At 36.1% G+C, this 27,732-nt stretch overlaps 1 protein-coding gene across 2 annotated transcripts in view; it reads right to left on the bottom strand.

Moving 5' to 3' along the window:
* Window positions 1-27,732, bottom strand: part of RhoGAP19D (Rho GTPase activating protein at 19D) — a 233,501-nt gene that overhangs the window by 146,546 nt on the left and 59,223 nt on the right. For both annotated transcript variants that reach the window (XM_067784656.1, XM_067784657.1), the window contains exon 2: window positions 17,900-17,954. The gene's annotated coding sequence lies outside the window, so the exon portion shown is untranslated. The remainder of the gene's footprint in view (window positions 1-17,899; window positions 17,955-27,732) is intronic.

The following is a 27,732-nucleotide window of genomic DNA, read 5'->3' as shown; positions in this document are numbered from 1 at the left end:
TAAGATGTCACGGGTGATATCAGCGGCTAATCCTACCCTATGATTAATCAGCACACTTCGCAAAGGTTAATAATTTCTAACAAAAATCTTGACAAGTTTGGCTGAGTCCCACAATCGACTCGCACAGTTTTTGACAGGATTTTGTCTTCGCAATGTATACAGCTTTTTATGATCACTACTTGAGTAGAAGCTCATAATATCTTCCTGAGATTGTACCTACCAATGAGAGAATTTTTGCTTGTCTCTCAAGATTGCACTGACTACCTTATAAGCCACCTAAAAGTTTCTTCCAGAGACTTAACTCTGTCGTTCAGATTTTCTGAAGATTGTAATGGTACCTTGCTTCGATAGAGTTATCACTGTCAATCCTGCCGCATAAATAAAAAAAATTGTTGGCTCGATTAACCACCGAACAGATTTTAGGCCGAGAAGAGAAGTTCCAATTTATGTCGGCTCCTTTTAATTTTTCCTACAAATTGGTGGGACGGGAGCTACAGGTTTTATGCCAACTCTAAGCGGCATCTGCAAGACAGTTGAATTTTCCCAGTGAAGCTTTTCATGGCAGAAATACTCTCCGAGTGTTTAAAAATCTTTGCCGGGTGTCGACGCCGCTTAGAAAACTTTTTTCTAATTGAAACAACTTTTTTCTATATTTTCGGTGTGCTTTGCCCGGGACTTGAACCCAAAACCTTCGGCGTGGTAAGCGTAAAATGCTACCACTACACCACGGAGGCCGCCTGTCGAATAGGCTCCAATATTGGCGTATGGTGACGCTAAATAGAAACTCTCGACAAACTTTTAATTTGCCACTTTTTAATTTGAATTTCCAAAAATAGCAAATTTTTATTAGTTGTATTCCCCTTTTTTATTTTCGTTAATTAAAAAAAATATAAATAATTGAATAACGAGAACTTTACAAAAGAATTTTGAAATCATTTTCGAATAAATTTTGAAAAAAACAAAATAAATAAAAAAATATCAAGCACTTCCCTTATATAAATGGACAAAAATCAGCGAAAAATGTCTACTTATATAAAGACATATTCTTGCTAAACTTTGATTTTTAAATTTTTTCTACTTCTCATAAATATTTTTTGCATTTTCTGTGTCAAAATTTAAATATCAAAGTTTATATAAGTATGTCTTTATATAAGTAGAAATTTTTCGCTGATTTTTGTCTATTTATATAAAGGAAGTGCTTAAAATTTTTTTATTTTATTTTTATTTTCTCCTTTTCTTACATTTTCTCGGTATCTTAACCTATCTGTTAAGTTTTACACTTGTAGCTCCATGAGAACTTACATAAAAATCAATCCCAAAATTCCCTCCGTTCCGTTTGATTTTTCTAAATATCTCAGTCCGTCCGCCCCCTAGTGAAACTTTTTGTATTGTGTCATCGGCTGTCATTTACCTCTGACTTCAGCTATAAATTTTTAGCCTCTAGGTCATTGAGAAGTTACTTAAAACCGGGTTTCAAATATCCAAATTATTATCTAATTTTTTCGATCCGTGCGCCACCTAACTGAATATTTTTCGCCGTTTGTTCTTTTGTCACGGTGTCTTAACCTGTCTCTGAAGTTTTATGTTTGTAGCTCAATGAGAAGTTACTTTAAAATCGATCTCAAAACACCAAATTTCCAAATTCTTATCTAAATATTTCGATCCGTGCGCCACCTAACGGAATTTTTTCTCCTTTCCTAAATTTTGTCGGCGTCTTATCCTATCTGTGAAGTTTTACAGTTGTAGCTCAATAAGAACTTACATAAAAATCAATCCCAAAATTCCCTCCGTTTCGTACGATTTTTCTAAATATCTCATCCCGTGCGCCCCCTAGCGAATATTTTTGTATCGTGTCATCGGCCGTCATCGACCTCTGAATTAAGTTTGAAATTTCAAGTCTCTAACGCATCGACAAGTTACTTAAAAGCTGGTTTGAAAATTTTCAAATTCTTATCTAATTATTTCGATCCACCTAACGGATTTTTGTTTTTCTTTGTTTGCATTGTCACGGTGTTCAAACGTATGTGTGAAGTTTCGTTTGTAGCTCAATGAGCAGTTACTTAAAAATCCAATGCAAGATTTGTATGAAAAGCGGACAAACATTCAACCGACCTAATATAAAGGAAGTAATAAGAGAAGTTTTAAAAAATATTATTTTTTCCAATTTTTTTCATTAAGTTTACGAAATTGGTTTATATAGTTAAATAGTTACACAAACAATCAAATATTCTTCTAAAAAAAGGGAGAAAATAACTAATAAAGTTTTAAATTACTGTTAGCTCCGATATTTTCACTCACAGGTGTATAAAAAGAAACTTCTAAAAGCATAATTTATCGTGGGCGCTTCACCTATTGTAAAATTACTGATTCTAATGCTAAAAGTAAATAACTTTATCAAAAAGTATGGTACAATGAACTACAGCAGCGAGCAAAGAAACTGCAGTGGCAAGTTTTATTAAATTTCGTCAATAATTCGCCTTTTTTATATTTTAGATATTTTAAGGAAAAAATTTTTATGAACTTTATCACAGAAACTATGCAAACCAATCTCAAAAACGTTTTCGAAAAAATTCGAAAAAATTTTACGAAAATGGCTTATTTTTTATATGGAGTTCTCTGAATTTTTTTGAGTATGCTGTTTTGTAGCCCAATCAATTTTAGTCTAGTATAAATTATAGGTCTTTCAAAATTCGCACTGAGCATTTACAATTTTATTTTCGAAGGCTGTTGCAGATTTTCTTCCATAAAAAAAATGTTTAACTCTTTGTATGGAGAAAAGTCTAAAACTGCTTTCGAAAAAAAAAATTATCGAAAAATCAATGCGACTTTTGAGAGACCTGTGACTTACATACAGCCCAATTCTAAACAAAAATTCCGTGCGAATTTTTTCCCTTCTCCCATTCCTCGTATTCTAAATAAAAATTTTTTCACTTCTCCCTTTCCTCCTATTCTGAACAATGTTCGAAAAAGCGGAAACCGGTTATGGGAGAAAAGTAGGTATTATGAATGTGAGTGAGAGGGAGATTTCTCTGCCATTTCTTAGGAGTTTTCTCACTTGTTAAATTAAAGGGATTGCATCAAAATAGTTAAAGGAAATTGGTTCTTTTAAGAAAGAACACTTATTTGTACAAATTTGTGCTAAAATATGTACAGTCTACCACAATATTCTTTATTTTAAGTCGAAAAGTACATATATCATAAGCAACGGAAGAGCTCTTGGTATATTTGCTGCAGCCATCCAGAAATTGCGCTAGGATTTTTTAAGAAGGTTTAAATAGATTTTAGCATATGATGAAAGACGAATTCAACTCGACTTGGCCGCCAGAAAATTGCTTTGCTGAATGGAAGCAGGCAACTTCGGCGGATTTGTGTTATCCCACCGTCTTCTTCTTCTTATGCCCCTCTGTTGATGTTGCATTGTTTATATTTTACTTCTTAATTTCAAACTAACTTGCAACAATAATTAAACTTCAATTTTTTAAACAAAATGAGAAATGCGCAACGAAATTTCAATTGACAAAACAGCTGACTTCGAAAATTCGAAATACTCCCCAATTATTGTTCTCCCTAGGAGAAAAGAATTGGAGGAATTATTCCGTGGGAATAAAAAAATGCGCGTGAACAAAATTCCGAGGGAATATTTAGAATTGGGCTGATATACTTTGTTAGACTTAAAATGATTGGGCTGCAAAACTGCATACTCTAAAAATTCAAAGAACTCTAAATTTTAAAGTGTCGTAAATTTCGAATTTTAGAATTTTTCCGAAAACGTTTTTGAAATTATTTTGCATAGTTTTGAATGACATTCCTCATAGAGGTTTTTGTAAAATTATCGAAATTCATGAAGACGGCTTTAACTGACGAAATTTGATCACAATTGCAACTACTATTTTCCTGTTCACTGCTGTATGTATGTAAGGCATATGAGCCCGTAGTAAGACCGCATACAAGTGGGAGTTGTCTTTCTAAGAATACTAGTTGTGTGTTTCAACTTTTTCATAGACCAAAGGCTTTGGCCTTTTATCGACTGTGACCGATTTAGCAACTGTGTCTCGACGTTTATCAGAATTTGGTAAATACTGTAGGGAGTGATATGAAGGGCTATCGTTCACGACCGCTGTAAATGACTGATAGCGAGTCAATAGAAGACCGAAGGTGAATTGATTTCATGTTAAATGTACATATGACAAGACAAATACACAATCGGTCACTACGACTTTACAGCTGTGGACATAAGCCATAACGACATAAGTGCACTTAGGAAAAATGTAAATTGCGCACATTTTCTGTATATTTTTCAAAATTCGCATGGCTCTTACAACATTAAGAAGAAATAACGGCGTCTGGCAAATAAAAGCCAGTGTAATAATATTGAACACCCATAAGAGTTCCTGACTTCGTTAGAGTCTTCCGAGAATTGTGTTAAGATTACGATCATTTGAGCGGTTCTCTTAGTCTGAACCAGACTTGGGCCACTAGGGATTTCGGAGTTGTCTCCACCTATACAGATGGGCCGGGAGTCAGCTAATCAAACGCTGGAATGACACTCGGTGACCCAGAAGTGGCAACTTCCTTAATCAAAGCTAGTATACGGACCGCGCCTACTGAATAATTTGCAGTCAAGGTGTTTATAAGGCTGTATTTGAATAAAACCTACCCGATACTGGGGCGTCTCGGAAAGTAACGGTGAACTAACCACAGCAAGGAAGGCTGTATGACGGACGAATATTCTACCACATATTTAATATTGCACCGCTGAACCCGCGTTGTGAGCAGGTTGTCGTTGGACTAAGATGAGAGAGAGCGATGTACTAAGAGGCGAAAGGTGAAGTGAATCTTCCCAGTCCCAGGACCAAAAGACAAGCTAGCCGCGATGACACCTGAGAGCATAGAAGGAACTCGCCAACGCGAGGAATCATGTACCTCAAAAGCTGCAAAGCAGAAGGAGGGGGAAGTGCTGTAGTTATGCCAATAATATACTGAAGTGTTTGATATGTTAAAGGGAAGAAACAGATTGAAGATCTATCTTTCAACGATAAGATAAACGAAGTGACGAAGCAGTCTGATAGATCGCAGTAAGCCCTATGTGCAGACTTCTACCTAAAGGCCGGGAGCTGTAAGAAGGGCACAGCTTATTGTCATGGTTCATGGAACAATAAAGTTGAGTTATTTGGTAGAAGAAAAAGCACAAGCACACGGTTTGAGGTGGAGGATATGGCGCTGATTCCCCCGATAACGAAGGTCCGGTATGGGTCCTACGTCGGGTGGAGGACGTGTTGCACATGTTAAAGCACGGAAGAAGCTTAGAACAACATCCTTTAAATGGTCAAGAAGACAGAGGATTTATGTACAGAATTTTGAAAAATGTTCTGGGGCTTGGGCGGTTTTTTTTGTCCGCCTCAGGGAGAGAAGTTCTGACGACAACAATCATGATAAGCTAGGGGGAGGGCAGCTATAAGTAAACCTCCAGCACCTGTAGTCAGCGGCACAATATTAAGGAGTAGGAACAATTGCGAAGTTTTTAAGGGGCGCAGTGATGTTGAGAGACTTCACATACACTGAGGTCTTAACGCAAAACAACAATTAAGAGCCAGGGATTATGTTATAAAAAAAACTTTGTTGTCTTTGTAACTGATCAAGTTTCTTAGGACCCAGCTTAACTGCTGCCTCGAGATTTGTAGCCAGAGCCTTAACTTCGAAAGCGCAGAACATGAATCTAAACATTAGGTACTTAATAATGAACGTGCTCAACCGGTACTTTCTCCGGGTCACACTTCCTACATTGGTTGTCACCGACGGGCGACGGGCCTTCTATCTTTACAGATAAGAGCATATCTGTTAGTCCAACACAGTAAAACTTGCATATAATCATAGAGATTTTGTTAAAAAGATAGTTTAAGCCATTACATTAACCTCACGTAACTTGACCCTATTACGGGCCAAATCCTTGGCAAGAAATATTGGACATCCACTTTGATTTCGTTACGCTTCCGACTGTCCAACACCTAAAAACATTGGGCGGCGAACATGCAGCCGCAATTGTACCTAACGTTCAGAGTCTCAACAAAATCTTGAGTCTCACTGGCGGCACTTGGGGAAACTCTCATATCCCACTATAAGGCAATTGACGAGCTGGCTGTGCGCCACGCGTCTCCGATATGGTCGCCGAGATTAGGACATACACTCTGGCCAAACACCACGATCAGAACTGCCACGCGTCATATTCTTATGGTGCCAGAACATAATTTACACAGCCATACGGAAGTGAGAAACGAAATGCTGTAACTTATAGAAACTACCAGTTTCTTTGGACTTCCGTTAGAGGGCATTGATGACAATTTATGAGTGATCGCACGTGTTGTATTTGGCGAAGCACTAAAAGAAGACGAAGTCATAAAGCTTTTCATAAACACGGCATGGATCCAGTTCTACGAATTTACTAGGGCATAATACTTTCCTACTTACTTAACTAGCGCCAGTCGCCTCTTCTTCATATGCCAATAAATAAAGCTGCTCCGGTCCAGTAATTATTCCAGCGGATATGTACCATTGTTGCGTTGTGTACAGGAGAGGTTGCGGAAGACGCACACCGATTTGGTGAGTTTGACAAAATTGTCTAGGCTGATAAGTAGGAGAAGCATGAGTTGGTTTAGCCGGCAAGCCTCTCCCACGTATCATAAAGCTACTTCTAGCGCAGGCTACCGTTAATCTTTTTTGTAATTTATCGAACATAAAACAAAATATACGATAAATCCCAAACACGTTGAGGAATTATATGTCATACTTATCAAAAGCGGATTAATTCCCAATTAAATTATAACTCAAAGCATACCTATCGAAAAATAATAAGCAAGAGAAGTGCAGTGTGCACGGGGAAAATTTTCATAAGAAACCGCACACAATGTGCCCACCTTCAATACAAAAGAGCACAAAATGAGAATATCAACACACAGAAAGTAGAACAGCAAAGTGGCGAGTGAGTGACTGGTTGACATTGCAACAAGTTCTATCCGCTATAAAGATATACCTACATATGTATGGATGTAAGTATACAATACAGTGCAATAGCAACAATGTCTCGTATCCACCGTGGGCGCTGCTGCTCTTGTTTGGTGCATACTTCGCTTACCTTGACCGTGTTCTTTGACCTTTACGTACGAGAATATAGCAAGAGTGTTTCTCTCCTACGGCCAGCGCCAAGTTTTTGTGAGTGTGCGTGTAAATATTATGTCATTCTACGTTTGTTGGTTGCTTTCTTTCTAGTGGTTGTTGTTGTCGTATACATATATTTACAGTACGTGATAGACAAAATGGGACAAGATAGCAGCTTCGTTAGTCGATGCATTGTTATTGAGGCTTACTTCCCTTAATTGTGCTTGTCGAGTGAAGCCTACTTATACTAAGGCACACGCGACTATTATTCAGGTGGGAATGACCTGGACGAATCTTTTTCAAGCATATCATTTTTTGCTCCCAAGAATACAAATTGGTAGTAAGCTTATGTAAGAAGGTGATATCCTAATAAGACGTTATCCTCTATGGAGTAGCTTGTGCGCTGCGTTTACGTAAAACCACATTCCAACGAAAAGAAAAAAAGAAGCGTCGTATAATGACAGTCCCCTTCATTTTAATGGCTTATATCAGGGAAACTACCCTCCACGCGCACAAAAGCTCTAGGGGCTCCATGCGAGTTGTAATGCGATTAGACAGAACTTGATAATACTACTCCGATCCTTGATTATCTAGACAGCAAGCTCTCAGCATATCAGAGCGACAAGAATGGGATGCTTTCTCTAGTTTATTCTTATAACCCACAACAGTCTTCACGGAGGACAATGTGGATATACTCAAAAGATTTTTTCCTCTCCTTAAGTATTGCTACCGAGGTATTGCAACGTCCTTCAGGCAGAACTAACAGCCATAATGGAGGCTGCTCGATGGCTAATATATAAGAATCCCGTGTCCGTTGCGATCTAATCCGACAGTGAAGCAGAAATCAATGTCATTCAAAGCAGGAGCACTTCCCCAAAGAGTGTAATAGAATGCAGATAACCGCTTTATAAACTAGACTCTGTGCAATGTTTTGCTGATGAACCAGCTAGGAAAGCTACTGAACAGACCGAGTTGATTCAGTTAAGGCACATCGCCATTACTTTTGCCTTGAGAAAACTTTTCCTCATATCTATATTTACCGAGAATGCCAATGTCAGATGGGCACTGGAACACACTTGTGAGGTGTCTAGACAAACTTAGCCTTGCATAAATGAGAACCCAACTACGTTCCTTATCAATCTCAATCGTCTCTTCCTGGGTACATTGATATATACATTAATGAAACATTAGGTAGGAGTACATGCTAAACTTATGGGAAACCCAACGAATACCTTCTGTCGACGCTGTAGGAATGAGAAGGAGATAGAACGTGTTGAAAATTTCCTCTGCAGATGCCTGGATCTATCCAGGAAGCACACGAAATGTTTGCGAAAGCCCTTCATAGGCAGTTTAGCAGAACTTGGTCTTACACCCCTTACGAACAGGAGTTATTTATTTTTAGTCGTTGTAGCTTTAAGTATATTGTATATTATTAAAAAGTGGTATTAAGTCTTCGGGATTTATAAAGGTATATCCATTTTGGGGATACTCCCTTGCCCTGCTCCCACTCTCTGTAGTAGTATCTTGAAATTGCTATAACTCTATATGCATTTGTCCAACTTATACCAATAATATTCGGTGTCTGGGTTATACATAGAGTTGGGTCGTTTCGTTCTGAACTTGTTCAATTGACCGAGTCTCTCAACTGAACAAGTGAACTAGATCTTCGATTTCGGTTCTATTTGTCCTTTTAGTTCGTTTTATCTAATGTCATTCTTTCCCTCTTCTCGTTCGCGAACATAGTAAATTCATACATACACACATACGCAGAAATTCACAGTGAGCACGACTGTCGATGATGCCACTTACACTAAAGATATGTGTGGTCATCTTTGTGTGTGGCACTGCTACAACAATATATGTATGGACTATTTATGAAAAACATCTTTTGTAAGAAACTAATTATTACATTTATTAAACTTGAAAAGTTCATATTTACAATTTGTGTCTGTACTTTTTCAATTTCCTGGATCTTCCTATTTCTACATTACTTTTGGACTATTTAGAGACCGTTTTAGAGGCTCTTGGAAGGCTTTTTAGGACTATTTCCTACCATTTAAGGATTGTGATCGAAGTGTTCTTGGGACAGTTTCGGATCAGTTTCTTTGTTATCTTCGTTATAATCACACCAATTCTAAATATTCTCGCGGAATTTTGTTTTCGCGGATTTTTTTATTCCCGCGGAAAAATTCCTCCAATTCTTTTCTCCTAGGGAGAAGAATAATTGGGGAATAGGAATTTCGAATTTTCGAAGTCAGCTAGCTGTTTTGTCAATTGAAATTTCGTTGCGCATTTCTTATTTTGTCAAAAAAATAGAAAAGTTTAATTATTGTTGCGAATTTGTTTGAAATTAAGAAATACAATATAAACAATGCATAGTATTGCATTTCATGTGGTATTCACTGAAATGAGTAATGAATTGGTGCCACAGCAACATCAACCGAGGAGCATAAGAAGAAGAAAACGACGGGATAACACTTTCATTCAGCAAAACTATTTTCTGGCGGCCAAGTCGAGTTGAATTAGTCTTTCATCATATGCCAAAGTCTACTTAAGCCTTCTTAAAAATCCTTGCGCAATTTCTGGATGGCTGGATCAAATATACGAAGAGCTCTTCCGTTGCTTATGATATACTTTTCGACTTAAAATAAAGAATATTGTGGTTTTTGTTGTTGTTGTTGTTGTATTAACAGTGAGAATATTGTGGTAGAATGTAAATACATATTTTAGCACAAATTTGTACAAATAAGTGTTCTTTCTCAAAAGAACCAGTTTCCTTTAACTATTTTGATGCATTCCCTTTAATTTAACAAGTGAAAAAACTTCTATGAAATGGCACAGAAATCTCCCTCTACCCCTCACATTCATAATACCTACTTTTCTCCCATAACCGGTTTCCGCTTTTTCGAACATTGTTCAGAATAGGAGGAAAGGGATAAGTGAAAAAACTCACAAGGAATTTTTATTTAGAATACGAGGAATGGGAGAACTGAAAAAACTCGCACGGAATTTTCGTTTAGAATTGGGCTGAATATCTCCGAGACCAGTATGTGACTATTTTAGAATTATCTTCGAATAGTTTCGAGAATATTTTCAAGATAATTTCGGGACTATTTCAGACCGTTTCGGGATAATTTTCGGAGCTATTAAGAGGCTGTTCGAGATTCATATCAGTAGATTTTCTGCGGAATATTTTTGAATCAAAGCCGCATCATTTTGAGATTGTTTTGGGAACTATTTCTGGACCATTTAACGATGATTTCGTATATAAAAGTATTTCAGGAGAGTATTGGAAAAAAAAAGAATATCCAGAAATAAAGCAAAAATTGTGAAAGAAAATACCGTCCCATTTTGTCTGCAAGTGACTGTAAATATGTTTGTATGTAAACAACAGAGTGAATAGGTAAATAAGTAGACACAAGCAAAAACAAGTAAAGGTGTCTAAGTTCGGGTGTAACCGAACATTATATACTCAGCGTGGGCTTCAATTGCACATTTCATTGCAGATAAATTACATTTCTATATAACACGTGGCACCGCTCGTTTAAAAAAAATTTCTCCCCTTTTCCTCTTACAATAAAGCTTGATAAGTGGAATATCAGTGATTTAAAACTATTTTTTGCAAATTTATAGCTTATTATTCTAGTCTACGACCCTTTTAAACTTGTTTTATATATAAGTTGCCGTGGTATTTAACCGAGCCCGTCCATTTTTACTAGAAATATTTTCTACTATAGGGAAAATTTGTGTACCCAATTTTATTACGATCCGTTAATTTTTCTTCGAGTTATGGCTCCCGAAACATAGAAAATTGCTTAGTCATAAAAAGGGGCGGTGTCACGCCCACTTTTTAAATTTGAAGTTTTTCCTATTTATTGTTATAAATCCACTTGGAAAATGAAATACCATTGATATAAAGCTCTTTTTCGCAAAGATATAGCTTATTTTATTCGTCCACGACTTTTTGAAAATCGTTTATATAAAATTGGGCGTGGTCCTTAACCGATTTCGTAAATTTTTTTTCGACACTGATGATTTTGATACATGGAAGTCTATATCTATCGAGATTCCTTTATACCTGTACAACTAACCGTTATTCAATCAAAGTTAATATACACTACGTGCAACGCACGCTGGGTATAATAATAATATCCAAGCGAGCTACAGATGTAGAGGAAAAATCTTTATTTAATAGTCTAAATATGTACGTTTCAAAAAATACGCGTGCTTCGACGGCCTCACTCTTTCGTCTACAAGGTAGCCGTGCGATATGTAAATATGCCGCAGCAGCACGCCAGTCGATTCTGTTTGCCATTAAAATACAATTTTTCTCACCTTCTGTAAATTATAAAAACTTTTTTATTTTATTCGATTTTCATTGTGCATGCACGTCATTAGTGTCCATGTGGCGCTGGCTGGAGCCCATACTACATGGCTTTTCGCCTGCGTTTTGCAGTCCCTCGTCCCTCACCTTGCGCGCCACACACTCAAGCAGCAAGCGTCTTGTCTAATACGCGGCCAAAACGAGTAGATATTATGTAAAAATTTTCATTTTTATTTAATAAGCATGCCCAAAATAAACTCGCCACACTTTGTGAACAATTAGAACAAAATGAAAGAAGTAAAAATATGTTGTAAGAATTTTTGTGTGAATTTCCTGAGCTCTCTCATTGTACGTCACACCGCCGCCTTCAAGGCTCTTTTTTTCTGTAATTATGTATGTTTGAATATGGGATTTGTGTGGCATTTGTACTTGTAGTTGTGAGGGGGAAGAAACACAATTGAATTGAATTGCTGAGCTTTTTTGATGACGGCATAAAGGCGAGTGTAGATATGTATGTGTACGTGGATTTGGGTATTGTGCCGGATGTTACTTACTTTAACTGGCAACAAAACCCACAATTTATGCATTTGCATGTTTTGAGATTCACTGTGAAATGGCTGGTCGATTTGGGAGCAATACCCTCACTTGCGCATAAAAGATACTTTTACTACAAGCCCAAACAAAAAAAAAGCTGTGTTTTTATTATCTATAATATAAAAATAGGTCGGGTTTTCCTTCCTGACGCTATAACTCCAGAACGAAAAAACCGATTTCCACGGTGGAAAGGTCTCAGGCTCCGTGAGGTTTATAGCAAAGGAAATTCAGGATCGACGCACAGGGTCTCGAGTACCCCTAGAATGTGTTTATATAATAAGGATATCAAATGAAAGCTGTTGATGAGTGCTTTAGTAGAGGGTAATTTTCATACCCCTGGGTGACTAAGGTCTCGAGATATAGGCCAAAACGTGGACCCAGGTACCCCTGGAATGTGTTTATAGAATATAGATAACAAATGAAAGCTGTTGGTGAGTGCTTTAGTAGAGGGTAATTTTCATACCCCTGGGTGACTAGGGTCTTCAGATATAGGCCAAAACGTGGACCCGAGTACCCCTAGAATGTGTTTACAGAATATGGATAACAAATGAAAGCTGTTGATGAGTGCTTTAGTAGAGGGTAATTTTCATACCCCTGGGTGACTAGGGTCTCGAGATATATGCCAAAACGTGGGCCCGTGAACGCCTAGATAGTGTTTTTACATTATGGGTATCAAATTCAAGCTGTTGATGGGTGCTTAGAACAGAGTAAGTTTTACACCGGTGGGTGACTAGGGTCTCGATATATAGGCCAAAACATGGACCCGGATACCCATAGAATGTATGTGTATTATGGATATCAATTGAAAGCTATCGCTGAGAGCTTTAAAGTAATTTTCATTGTGATATTCGATTTAGTCGCATCAACCTGGCAAAACTGATAAATATGCATGTGAAGCCGAAATAAAGACATGAATTACTAATACCCACATACCTATTTACATACGTCCTATTCGATTTGCCTGAATAAATTTGCCTATATTAGAATTTACGATGCTTTTTTCCGGGAAGTAGACCAGAGATGGACTGGGACTGGGATTAGGATTAGGACTGGGACTGAGACTGAGACTCGGAGTGGGAATGGGACTGAGACTAGGAATGGGACTGGAACAAAATACATACCACCCTCTGGGACTGGCAATAAGATATGAAGAAGAATGAGAAAACTTTAGAGAAGAGAAAAGAGAGAAGGAGAAAGAGATTGAGAAAGAGGTAGAATGAGACGAAGATTTAGATAGATGAAGCGAAAAATATGGAGGGAGGGGTGAATACAAAGATTAGGAAAAAGTGTAGAGGGGCGAGGGCAGAGTTAGACGGAGAAAGCTTATTAAAATGTATGCAGATAGACCAAATTTAGGGCAGAACAACGTCTGCCGGGTCTGCTAGTATCTATATACATATGCACTTATACTTTATATGGACTGTTCAACGTTAAACTTTATCTACACTTCTGAAATTTGTGCGAAGAAAATTAGTACTCCTAAATTTCAATACGCATTACACTCAGATGCAACTGAAATGTGTGTCTATGTTTATCCTCTACACTACCTCTATGTTTTACCTCTACAAATGGTGCGTGTCCACTATTCACTGCAACCGATTAAGCTATAAGTTATACACTATGGCCAACAGAGGTGCGTGTTTCCAATATTACCTAGTTATTTAACCACTTCCGCTAGATGTGTCTCCTAAACATTATCTAAGTGATGATAAGCATTTTTTTACCCGCAAATGTAGATGTATATACGTGTAACAAAAAACACGGCTAATATCAGTCTAAATTAGATTAGATTAGGTTAGATTAGATTTATTCATTTTCTTTCAAATCAAAATATTTTTTACATGTTTACATGATGGAGAAGTTATATCTTTACCTGGATAGATCCCTCTATCTGTAAGCACCCTTCAATTAGTCAATATATAATTAAGCATTTTTTTTTTTTTTTCAAATATAGCAGCGAATAAGAAAACAGCAGTGGTAATATTTATCAAATTTCGTCAGATGAATTCTTCCTTTTTATTTGCGAAAATTTAAAAAAATACTTCTACGATTTTTGTATTTAAGCTATGCAAAACAATCCAAAACTGTTTTGGAAAAAATTCGAAGTCTTTAAGAAAATGTTTATTTAAAGTTTTCTGACTCTCTTGCAGAGGCAATTTTGATCAAATTTGGTCAAATAAATTCTTCCTTTTTTATTTTCAAAAATTTAAGAGATGACCTCCAAGATTTTTGTTACTGAAACTATGCAAACCAATCTCAAACAAATTTTCGAAAAATTCTAAAAACATTTACAAGGTTTTCGAATATTTTATTAAGAGTTTTCTGAACTTTTTAGAGTATGCAGTTTTGTAGCACAATCTATTTGGTCCATCAAAGTGCAAATTATTATTGATGTATATATAATGGAACGATTTTCCGTCATCGCTTGTTAAATTTGGTTTGTAGACAAACCGGCTTAAGTGTTGCGCCATCATCAGTGTCATTTTTCAAAATGGCTCCAATCCAAATTTGACAAGGGATGGCAGAATATCGTTCCAATATATATATCAACTATCCCCTGTCGGAAAATCAACACAACGAAACGAAGCAAATTAAAAGTTTCTCAAATTCGTGTCGAGTTTTGAAAACTTTTTTCCGAAGGGTATTGCAAAACTCATTTGGTTTCATATAAAATTTAAATTAATCGCACTTTGTTTGGAAGAAAATCTGAAACAGCTATATCAACATTCAAGTTGATATTTTAAAAAACTTTTATTTTGGTTTGTAATATAAAATTTATTTTTGTTTATTTTTGAGTTTAAATATTTTCCAACTAATTAGAATTTTCTTTTTTTGAAGTTATTCAAAATTTTAAGTTAACACGAAAACTCAATTAAAATTATTTTAAAAATTAAAGTAAAGAGTACAAAGTAGTTAACACTATATTTACTCCCCCTTTAGATATTTTCCAACTAATTAGAATTTTCTTTTTTTGAAGTTATTCAAAATTTTAAGTTAACACGAAAACTCAATTAAAATTATTTTAAAAATTAAAGTAAAGAGTACAAAGTAGTTAACACTATAACAGCCTCGAAAAAAAAATTGTTAAAATCAATGCGAACTTTTAGAGATCTATAACTTATTGTCTGTTGAACTAAAATTGATTGAACAAAACTATGTATATACTCAAAAAAAATCAGAAAATTCCAAACAAACAGTTCGAAATCTTCGTATGATTTTCTTCAGTTTTCGACTTCTTTTTCGAAAACGTTTTCGAAATTGGTTTGCATAGTTTCAGTTAAAAAACACATACACGTCTTACCTTAAATTATTGAAATCAAAAAAAAAAAAAATATTTGAGAATAGTGCATACGCAAAAAAAAAACAAGTAAGGAAGGCTAAGTTCGGGTGTAACCGAACATTACATACTCAGCTGAGAGGTATGGAGACAAAATAAGGGAAAATCACCATGTAGGAAAATGAACCTAGGGTAACCCTGGAATGTGTTTGTATGACATGTGTATCAAATGGAAGGTATTAAAGAGTATTTTAAGAGGGAGTAGGCCATAGTTCTACGGCTGGACGCCATTAGGTATATCGCCATAAAGGTGGACCAGGGCTGACTCTAGAATTTGTTTGTACGATATGGGTATCAAATGAAAAGTGTTAATGAGTACTTTAAAAGGGAGTGGGCCTTAGTTCTATAGGTGGACGCCTTTTCGAGATATCGCCATAAAGATGGACCAGGGGTGACTCTAGAATTTGTTTGTACGATATGGGTATCAAATGAAAGGTGTTAAAGAGTATTTTAAAAGGGAGTGGTGGTAGTTGTATATGTATATGTGTATATGTGAAAGCGTTTTCGAGATATTGAGCAAAATGTGGACCAGGGTGACCCAGAACATCATCTGTCAGGTACCGCTAATTTATTTATGTATGTAATACCATGAACAGTATTCCTGCCAAAATTCCACGGACTTTTAATTTCTCCCTACAGAACTTTTTCATTTTCTTCTACTTAATGTGGTAAGCGGCATACCCATTTTACAAAGTTTTTTTTTAAAGTTTTATTTTGCGTCAATAGACCAATCCAATTACCATGTTTCATCCCTTTTTTCGTATTTGGTATAGAATTGTGGCATTTTTTTATTTTTCGTAACTTTCGATATCGAAAAAGTGGGCGTGGTCATAGTCGGATTTCAGATAAGTACGTGAACTGAATTTGGTAAAGATATATCGATTTTTGCTCAAGTTATCGTGTTAACGGCCGAGCGGAAGGACAGACGGTCGACTGTGTATAAAAACTGGGCGTGGCAACCGATTTCGCCCTTTTTCACAGAAAACAGTTATCGTCCTAGAATCTAAGCCCCTACCAAATTTCACAAGGATTAGTAAATTTTTGTTCGACTTATGGCATTAAAAGTATCCTAGACAAATTAAATGAAAAAGGGCGGAGCCACGCCCATTTTGAAATTTTCTTTTATTTTAGTATTTTATTGCACCATATCATTACTGGAGGCGAATGTTGGCATAATTTACTTATATACTGTAAAGATATTAAATTGTTTGTTAAAATTTGACTTTAAAAAAAAAATTTTAAAGTGGGCGTGGTCGTTCTCCGATTTTGCTACTTTTTATTAAACATACATACATATAGTAATAGGAGTAACGTTCTTGCCAAATTTCATCATGATATCTTCAACGACTGCCAAATTACAGCTTGCAAAACTTTTAATTACGCTCTTTTAAAAGTGGGCGGTGCCACGCCCATTGTGCAAAAGTTTACTAATTTTCTATTCTGCGTCATAAGCTCAACTCACCTACTAACGTGGACGTGGTTTTAGTCCGATATCGTTCATTTTAAATAGCGATCTGAGATGAGTGCCCAGGAACCTACATACCAAATTTCATAGATACCTCAAAATTTACTCAAATTATCGTGTTAACGGACAGACGGACGGACGGACATGGCTCAGTCAAATTTTTTTTCGATACTGATGATTTTGATATATGGAAGTCTATATCTATCTCGATTCCTTTATGCCTGTACAACCAACCGTTATCCAATCAAAGTTAATATACCCTGTGAGCTCTGCTCAACTGAGTATAAAAATCAGAAAACCCTAATTAAAAGATTCGAGATTTTCGCAAAATTTTCCTACATTTTCGAATTTTTCGAAAGAGTTTTTAATATTGGTTGGCATAGTTTTAATTACAAAATTCATTCAACTATCAGAAATAAATAAAAGAAGAATTAAATTATAGACATTTTGTAAAAATTGCCACTGCTATGTTGTTGTTGTTGTAGCGATAAGGAAACTTCCCGAAGGCCTTGGGAAGTGTTATCGATGTTGAAGGTCCTTTGCCGGATGCAGATCCGGTACGTTCCGGTAACAAACACCATAAAGGTACTAGCCCGACCATCTCGGAAACGATTTGGTATGACCACATGAAGCCTTCTAGGCCATACCGCCCTCCCGCCCCTAGATCCATCAGTAGCTCGGGGTAGCCAGAGCCTCGGCTGTTAATGAAACAGGATTCGCCACGGCTAGGTGAGGTTGACAATTGGGTTGCAGAAGCTATATATTGCGCTGGTAACCCCTTGAGAAGGTTGCTCTACACGACCCCTTGAATCAATTTGTTACTTTAGGCGCCTCTTACGACAGGCATACCTACCGCGGGTATATTCTAAGCCCCCTAACCCGCTGCTATTTTCGTGTTCGCTGCAGTATGTTCCAAGAAATAACCACAAACAAAGTAAGCACCCTAGATAAGAGGAAACTGTCATTACCCCAACATAAAATTATTATCAATAGAGTAGATTTACTAAGAAAATTCGATTTTACTTACGCGATAATTAAATTTGTGGTCCGGTGGTCGTTGTTGGGTAAAGGAAAATTTTGTCCTGAAAGTAAAGAAAAAATTATAATTTCAAATAACTTGCTTAAAATTATAAGTATTTATTATATAATTTTTATTTTGCTTTTAAAAGTACAAACAAATTTTCAAAATCGATCGTGAATACGAATTTCAGATATACACAATTCGAGTTTAAATGCGAAAAAAACTAGATTTTTCGAAAAATTACTACAGTTTTTTAAGTCATAAATACATACAGTAGCGAACACAAAAGTAGCAGTGCCAGTTTTTATCAAATTTCGTCAATTAAATTTTTCTTTTCTATTTTCGATTATTATAAGAAAAAACTGCTATGAACTTTATAACAGAAACTGTTCAAACCTATATCAAAACCACTTTCGAAGAATTCAAAAACTGGAGAAAATTTTACGAAAACTTCGAACTTTTTCTTGCAAGTTTACTTAGTTTTTTTAATATGTAGTTTTGTAGCCCAATCAATTTTAGTTTAACAAAGTACAAGTTATTAGGTCTCTCAAAATTCACATTAATTTTAGACATTTTTTGTTTTCCTCAAAACAAAAAAAGTTAGACGACTCCAAATAAGAAGTTCGAAATTTTCTCAAATTTTCGAATTTTTTCGAAAACGTTTTTGTATTTGATTGCAAACAACTTAAAATCTTTCTGTTTCGTGAGGGGGCTGAGATGCCTAATTCACTAACCGGGCTCTTCAATCTAAGTTCTAGAAGCTGTGGCAGTGAAACTTGCCGATTATAGAACTTTTCTTATTTTTTATAGGCTTCTCACCGATACCGCAATTTTCCACACTCGTAGTAGTAGTTAGATGTTCTTATTTTCGTCTTGATTTTTCTGAAACCGTGTTTAATTCTCATTTACGAATTGTGGAGCGAAAATAAGACAAGGGCCGAAAATACGTAAGTGTGAATGACCTTCCAGTTTCAGAAATTCTTGATTAGATAACTAATTGTTACTTTAGGTACCCACAGCAATTTCTCCCATTTTCATACACCCTCGCGCCACTGTGCACAAGTGTTTTGCTTTTTCGTTTGTAGCAATGCAAGTAAGTGAAAATTCTTAAACTTTTCTATTTAATTTATGTTTGGTATAATAACATAGTTGAGGAAATAAACAATGTACTAAAAATAAAAGCAAAAGAGTTAGTGCGGCTGTTGAACAGAGAGTGGCAAAGAGAAAACTAAAAGGCTGAAAAATTAAAAGAAAATGGAGCGATGGGGACTGCATGCTTACAAAAATAATGAATACAATTAAAATAAAGGACAGAGATACATTCAGCTTAAAAAGTGATATCGTTGTACTAGTCCTTGAGTAGTCCTTATGATATTGTTGTAAAAAAAAAACTCCGAACACAATAATGGACCCGGTGTCACAATCAGCACGTTGAAATACATGTCGATCGAAAAGTCTGGATAAATATTCAAATTAATTGTTTGTTTTTTTTTTTTTTTTTGTTTGGGAAAATGTGTACGTTCATGAGAGACTCAAGCAGAAGGTTGTTTAAGATTTTGCCAGGTCAGTTGTTGACTCACTGCTTTCCTTTTTCAATAAAAAAACGAGCGAAACTTCGAAATGTATATATCTGCTCAGCTATGGCAGGTGTCTGAAAAATGTCTATCAATGGTTAAAAAAAAATCATACAAAAATGGACTTATAAAGAGTAAAGACCAGCGACTCCCTCCGCACGGATAAAAAAAACTGAAATTAAATTACTGTTTTTAAATGCATTAAAAATAAGAAACAGATACACAAATCCTGTAAGAATCCTATTTTATTAAGTTTTTTTGTTTTATCAAAGATAAAATAAATATTTAAAACGAAGCTGAAATTTATACACAAATGTTACAAAAATGTACTGTAATGACCCGGAATGTAGCATTGATATCCTACTCTTGTATAAGAAGAAAGCACACTACCAAGGAAAACACGAGTGGCTCTGACCCAACTTCGTTCTGGATACTATAACAGGTTAAACTCTTACTTATCCAGAATCAATCCCGACATACGCTATGTATGTCCTGCATGCTATGTGTCCTCACATGACACAAACCATATTTTCAATTGAAATTTGTAACATACGCCTCAACACCAATGATCCGCCCCTCATGAAACTGCCAGTTGCCTTGGACTCCCGTTAGAGGACTTTGATGACAATTTGTAAGTGGTCGTGCGCATCGAATGATGCGAAGCACGTTAACACAACAACAGTAACAACTCTCCCATTCTCTTCTACCTTATCTTCAGTTTTCTTCTTATTTTTCTCCATACCTCATTCTATTTATCTCCCTGCCACCTCAAACCTTTTCCCCATCATCCTAATACTACCCCCACTCTCATTTCTACTCTCACTCCCAATTCTACTCCCACTCCCACTCCAACTTTCTCTGCCAATTCTAATCCCGCTCCCACTCCCACCTTCACTCCCGATTGCTCTCCCACTCACAATTCCAATCCAACTCCAACTCTCCTGTCATCACTCCCTATCCCATTCTTTTCTACTTTATCTTACAATTTCTTTCTTACATTTCTCCATTCCTTATTCTATTTATCTCCCTTCCACTCTCACTACCATTCACAACTCCACTTCCACTCCCTATCGCACGGAAATTCCTTAAAGTTTCCTAATTTTGCATGCATTTATGGGTATGTAGATTCTTTGAGCTAAATAATGTCTACTTGGGTTTGCAGATGACATCAGTTTCAAGATTTACTTTGGCCTTGAGTTGCGAGTTAAGTTGAATGCAAGAATAGTCCGTGGAGCCGGCCCCGGCGGAGCACAAGTATGCAGAAAACATCAGTTTCTTCCCTTTATCACGGGAAAGTACTGCAAAATTTTCGAAAGATTTGTAAAATTGAACAATTGACTAAATAATTATGGGGCTCCGCAGATTAAAACCTATATGTTTGTAATCAGAGAACTCCTCCCCTACCACCTATAAAGACCGATTTTTATACCTAACAGATCTGGCTGCCGTAGTGTGGTGGTAGCGTACTCCGCCTACCACAACGAAAAGCTTGGGTTCAAGCAACATCAAAAATTTAGAAACGTTTTTTTTTTTTCAATTAGAAATAAGTTTTTCTTAGCAGGGTCGCCACTCGGCAGAGGTTTGGCAAACACTCCGAGTGTTTTTCTGTCACGAAAACCTTCTCACATGAGTTCGGTCAAAAGTCATTGGAAATACTACAGTATTCTCTAAACATTATCATCGACTATTTGTGTAAATGGGGAGTTAAAGTCAACGTTAAAAAATCTCGAGCCCTCTTTTTCACAAGAAAAAGAAGTTCTTGTTTCTATCCCAATTCTAAACCAAATATATGCAATACTGAGGTGCAGTGGTCAACCAATATCAAATATCTTGGAATTGTACTTGACCCAAAATTTCTTTTTAGAGATCACACCCAATATATTCAAACTAAATTTAGTATAGCCCTAAAACTTCTGTATCCGTTAATAAACCGAAAATCTAAGCCCAGTAATGAAAATAAGGCCACAATTGCTAAAGTTATTTTTCAAACCATAATTTTATATGGGTGCCCTGTTTGGGGTAAATGTGCCAAAACGTACATTGGAAAAATAAAAGTTAAACAAAATAAGTCGTTGAAAATGATGTTTGATTTGCCGTGGCATTTTTCAACTACAAAGTTGCACACACAAAACAAAATCAGTCTCGTTTCGGACCGTATTGAAAAAATTACTCAAAAATTTGAACGTCTCTGTGATATATCTACAAATCCACTAATTTACAATCTAAATAACTCCTAGTTTATCATATAATTTAACTGCGTACTATATTTATGAATAGTATTTTTAGCCATTTTGGCGGCCACCGTGGTGTGATGGTAGCGTGCTCCGCCTATCACACCATATGCCCTGGGTTCAACTCCCGGGCAAACAACATCAAAATTTTAGAAATAAGGTTTTTCAATTAGAAGAAAATTTTTCTAAGCGGGGTCGCCCCTCGGCAGTGTTTGGCAAGCGCTCCGGGTGTATTTCTGCCATGAAAAGCTTTCAGTGAAAACTCATCTGCTTTGCAGATGCCGTTCGGAGTCGGCATAAAACATGTAGGTCCCGTCCGGCCAATTTGTAGGGAAAATCAAGAGGAGCACGACGCAAATTGGAAGAGAAGCTCGGCCTTAGATCTCTTCGGAGGTTATCGCGCTTTACATTTATTTTTTTTTTTTATTTTTTTTTATTTTTAGCTAGTATTAACTTTAATGCAAAAGACACTTACAAGGTTTTTTTTCTAAGCTAAATCCTAAGTCTCCTAAGCTAGATTTGTTTCCTTTTGTCAACTTTAATTTTTAGTAATCCATATATTCTAAACTCTATAGTTGTAAGGTTTATTTAAGAAGCCATATCATCTAAAACAGTGTATTTAAAAAGTTTAAATAAATTGAATTGAAAAGCTTCTCGGTGGAAACTCTTGCAGATGCCGTTCTGAGCCGGCGTAAAACATGAAGGTCGCGTCCCGCAAATTTTTAGGAAAAATTAAAAAGAAGCACGACGCAAATTGGAAGAGAAACTCGGCCTAAAGTCTCTGCGAAGTTTGTTGCGCCTTCCATTTTTTTGTTTAGATCCTTCCTCTGTGTGCAGAATACCATGCACATTCGTCCAACCATTCAGGGGTGGTTGAGTAGACGTTTACTTAATGAATATTAAAAACTAACTGTTCGTAGGGGTCTGGAATCCTGCTGTCTTATGTGTCTAGTAACTATATCTGCCAAATTTCATTGAAATTCGTCCAGCTGCTTAGTCTGGAGTGACATCCCCATTCCAAACAGCCGACTATCTAATTATTAATACTAATAAGATCATTAAGACGCAAATCACAATAATAAAGAGCTGTATAACATCTGGTTACGAAGAATATGTCATGTAGCAAATGCCGCTCTTTTATTAACCTTTTAAAAGGTCTGAAGTAACCATTAATTCATCACAAACCTACTCATTTCTTAAGCTTTGACCATATTTAACTAATGTTTCTTGAGATCACTACGAATATTTAATTTTTTTCACAAGCTCATTAAGTCTAGTCCACACTTAATTGATTGTTATTAACATATCTACATGTATATGGCTGTGTGTATGTGCCTTACTTTGTATTCAATTCATATGGAGATCGTTTACTACTTGTATTCGCGTTTGGCGACTACTGTATTTACTGCTCTAATTTAAATAAATGATTTATGTATTAATTTATGTCCAATATAACTAGGTCGTTGTCAAAATACACTCCATGAAACGTAAACGCATACACAACACAACACATGAAAACAAAAACGTGTAAAAAATCAGCATTTGTTTTTAGGTTGGTCTGCGGGCTATGTCGGAGATACGATCGCTGAACTAAAACGTAGAATGTTTGATATGCATGAACGAAATCTCAGAACAAAAATCAGATTAAAGGCGATTTAGTAAAATTTTGTAATGAGTTTTGGTTTGGTTATGCGACGCATAAATCGAATGTGGTTTGGCCTTTAGTAAGGAAACAATAGCGTTTTATTTTCTGGAAAAAAGTTACCCTCATGTTGCACTATTAAATTCTAACTTTTAAGCAATCTCATTTGGCGCTATGCGAAATTGCTCTTTTTGAAAGTAATGAGACCGCTTTTGTTATACCGTGGAAAATATTTTGTGAAAGGGACACAAAAACTCACGGGAGATCTGAGAAGAACCAACAGGAGGAAACAAATAAGGGTGTCCAAGTTAGGATGTAAAAATTAATGTCTCCCAAATTCCTCTTACAATAAAACTTGGTAAGTGAAATATCATTGATACCAAACTATTTTAAATATCTTTAATATAAAAGTGGGCGTGTTCCTAACCGATCCCGTCCATTTTTACTAGAAATATTTCCTGCTATAAAGAAAGTATGTGTTCCCAATTTTATTACGATCGGTTAATTTTTCTTCGAGTTATGGCTCCCGAAACATAGAAAATTGCTTAGTCATAAAAGAGGCGGGGCCACGCCCATTTTCATAAATTTGAATTTTTTCCTTTTTCTTGTTATAATTCCACTTGATAAAATAAATACCATTGACATAAAGCTCTTTTATATAAAAGTGGGTGTGGTTCGTAACGTAGAATTTTGTTAATTCTTCTTCGAAGCGTAGTAAAGCAAACTCTCTGTCGAATTTTGTTATGATAGGTTTGACGGTTTTTGATTTATGATTAATAATATTTGTAAAATTGATTTTATCGCAAGTTGGCGGTGCCACGCCCATTTTAAAAAAATTTTCAAAGTTTTATCAAAAGTCTCAATATCAGTCCACATATCAAACTTCAAAATTGTAAGTGTATTATTTACTAAATAATCAGGTTTTTGTGTTTTCCGAAATGTTAAAAATAAAAAACAATGTAAGGCGCGATAACCTCCGAAGAGATCTAAGGCCGAGCTTCTCTTCCAATTTGCGTCTTGTTCCTCTTGATTTTCCCTACAAATTGGCCGGACGGGACCTACATGTTTTATGCCGACTCCGAACGGCATCTGCAAGGCAGATTAGCGTTCACTGAGAGCTTTTCATGGCAGAAATACACCCGGAGCGCTTGCCAAACACTGCCGAGGGGCGACCCCGCTTAGAAAAATTTTCTTCTAATTGAAAAAACTTATTTCTAAAATTTGGATGGTGCTTTGCCCGGGATGTGAACCCAGGGCATACGGTGTGATAGGCGGAGCACGCTACCATCACAACACGGTGGCCGCCGAAATGTTATATATATAGAAAGTGGGCGTAGTTATCATTCTATTTCGCTCATTTTAAATAGCAATGGGAGATGAGTGCCAAGGAACCCATATACCGAATTTCAATAAGATATCCCAATATTTACTCAAGTTATCGTGATCACAGACAAACGGACGATATGGCTAAATCAATTATTTTTTTCATCCTGAGCATTTTGATATATGGATGTCTATATTTATCTCGATTCGTTTATGCCGTTACGATGAACCGCTATGTTACCAAAGTTAATATACTCTGTGTACAAAGCACGCTGAGTATAATAGCGCCATAAGATAAGTTATTATAAATTTTAGAGATACAAATTTTTGCACCGATTGTTTATAAGATTTTTGGCATACTTCTATAATGTTATATATCGTTATCTATTATTCTCGTTATACGTATTCTACGTCAAAATAAAACTCCAAGTAGAAGCGAAACGCAAAGCTTAAATGACAAATATAACACGCAAATTTTCACAAAATAAATTAGATTTTTTTTTCCTTTTCACAAATTACAATTGAATGTGATATTCAATAACAAAGCTTTAATTCTAACATATCATCGCAATGCTTCGTGGGCAATTATTTAGTTATTCGCATGTAGTTGAAAATTTCGCTAACTAACGCTCAACAAACTGACTATTCAGTCAATAAACTTAATATGTGAAAAATATGCAAATGGTGTAACTAATAATAAAAGTAATATAAGTCGCACATCATAAATTGATCATAGGTCTGAATAATTAAAATTTTATTAAGATAAAAAAATAGCGCTGTTCATTAAATGGATAGACACTTCAGGGGCCGTAGCGCTCCTGAGATTAGTTTCAAGAATCGCCTTTGAACTGCCAACTTTGCTAACAGCTGATCTACTGTACGGATTTCCAAGTCTTAAAATGACGGACACAGTCCCTAACATAGTTAGTAGTTTGATTAAAAAAGCCTAACTAAATTTCTTAATAGTTAAACAGGACCAAACATTGCCTAGCCTGCTTGCCTTGCAACCGTGCATAGAGCTTGGAGAAAATAAACTAACGACATATTGTTGTCTAACCTTCGCTTTGTTTTACGCTGATATTGCACACACAGAAACCAACGCGGCTTCTCCCACATACAAATCATCGGAAAAAAACTTCTCTTTTTCAGATTGGTTGGCGCGAGAGCGAACTTAAGCATTCTTCCTGGGATGACTTCATCGAACCACATAAAATGTGTGCAAGCCTGATAACACCGAACACGGTGGCGATGTAAGATCGCCTTAACAGCATACAAACATAAGTTGGCAAGCACTCGTTTATGATTCTACTTGTTTTCTACGCTTGCAAGCCAAAGCAACATAAAATAGAAATACATTTTTGCAATTTGAAAGAGTTTTTCTAAGCACAGTCGCCCCTCGGCAGTGATTCGGTAACCACTCTGAGTGTATTCCAGCAAAGAAAAGCTGCTCAGTCAAAACTCATATCATCCTTGCAGATGCCGTTGGGAGTCAGCGTAAAACATGTAGGTCCCCACCCGCCAATTTGTAGGAAAAGTTAACAAAGGGTGCAGGACGCAGATTGTAATAATTGGAAGAGAAGTTTGGCCTAAAATCTCCTCGGAGGTTATCGTGCCTTATATTTTTTTTATAGTTGAAAAAATTACTTATGCGTAGAAAGAGAGAGGGGTTGAGGTAGTGTTAAATTGAGCGGGATGAAGAAAGATAAGTGAGGGAAAAATAAGATTGAAAGGGGACAGAGAGGGTGAAAGCTATGGAGAAAGGGCTTGTTATCGATGAGCATCGGTTTGTTATCGACGCGTTAGTTACGTTTCGTATCGACAAGATATCGGTTTGTTAGGGAGGTGTTATCGGCAGGTATAGTCGAGTTATCGACTTGCTATAAATTTACTATTGAAAACACTCTTTGTTCGATGAGTTTGTTTTCAATTGACGAGTTGCCGAATTGTTATTAAAGAGTTATCGATTTACCATCGACAATTTATTCATTCATAATTGAAAGGTTAGCGATATGTTATTAAAAAGCATTCAATTTGTTATCGAAAAGTTATTAGTTTTTTATCGGAGTGACGCCAAATGGTTATCAGCGTTTAATCGATTTTTTACCGAAAAGTTATCGATTTCCTATCAAAAACTTATAATTGTTATCAACAAGTTTTTGATTTGATGTCCAATGTTATCGAAAACTTATTCCTATAGAAGTTATTATTTTTGAAAAAGTATCGATATCTTATCAAAAACTTATCAGTTTTGTATCGAAAAGATATTGATTTGTAATCGAAGTCCTACCAATATTATATAGGGTGTTATCGAAAAGTTATCGGTTTTCTATCGAAAAATTATGGATTTTTTATCAAAAAGTTACCGATTCGATATCGAAAAGTTATCAGTTTTTTTCGGAGTGTTCCCAATTTTTTATCGATGTTTTATCGACGACTCATCAGTTTATTATGAAACAGATACCGATAAAGCTTCAATATAAAGTTGGTGACATCTTTAACCCGTCGATTAAAAACCGATGTGAATCCAATAAGAAGCCCATTACTCGGCGATGATAAACCGATAACTCAATGAAACTAATTCGCTATTGATAAAAAGCCGATAATAAAATAATAACATGTCGGTCTCGGTTGTTATGGAAAAAACACACCGACGAAGATCTTCTTAAGAAGCCCGAAATTATTTATTTTAGTTTTACACGTCGAACTTCACGAGTACCTGTCATTTAGTTATTGGTTTAAGACTCACTAACACCTTGTCATTCTGCCAATGAGCACGGTACGGATGGCACTCGGAAAGAAGGGTTATATAGAGTTGTCGTGTCTAGATCGCTCATATTCAGTAGGCGCAGGAAACTATTGCTGGTCGGCACTCTTCGTTACGTATGTTTGGTGTTGGGCTAGATCCAGAAAACAGAATACGCTAGTTTTGAGAGTAAAAATTTACAACAATGAACGCATTCAGAACACACAACTGATTAGTGATAAGTTGGCAAATCCAAACTGTTGAGTGCATCGGAAATCTAAATATAGATACGTATGAATTCGTACATTCTGTGGTTCATGATATTG

The sequence above is a fragment of the Eurosta solidaginis genome, chromosome 4 (assembly GCF_040869045.1).
Source record: "Eurosta solidaginis isolate ZX-2024a chromosome 4, ASM4086904v1, whole genome shotgun sequence".
NCBI classification, from domain to species: Eukaryota; Metazoa; Arthropoda; class Insecta; order Diptera; family Tephritidae; genus Eurosta; species Eurosta solidaginis.
Note: the sequence above shows the minus strand (reverse complement) of the source record. Positions and strands in the feature narration are given on the sequence as shown.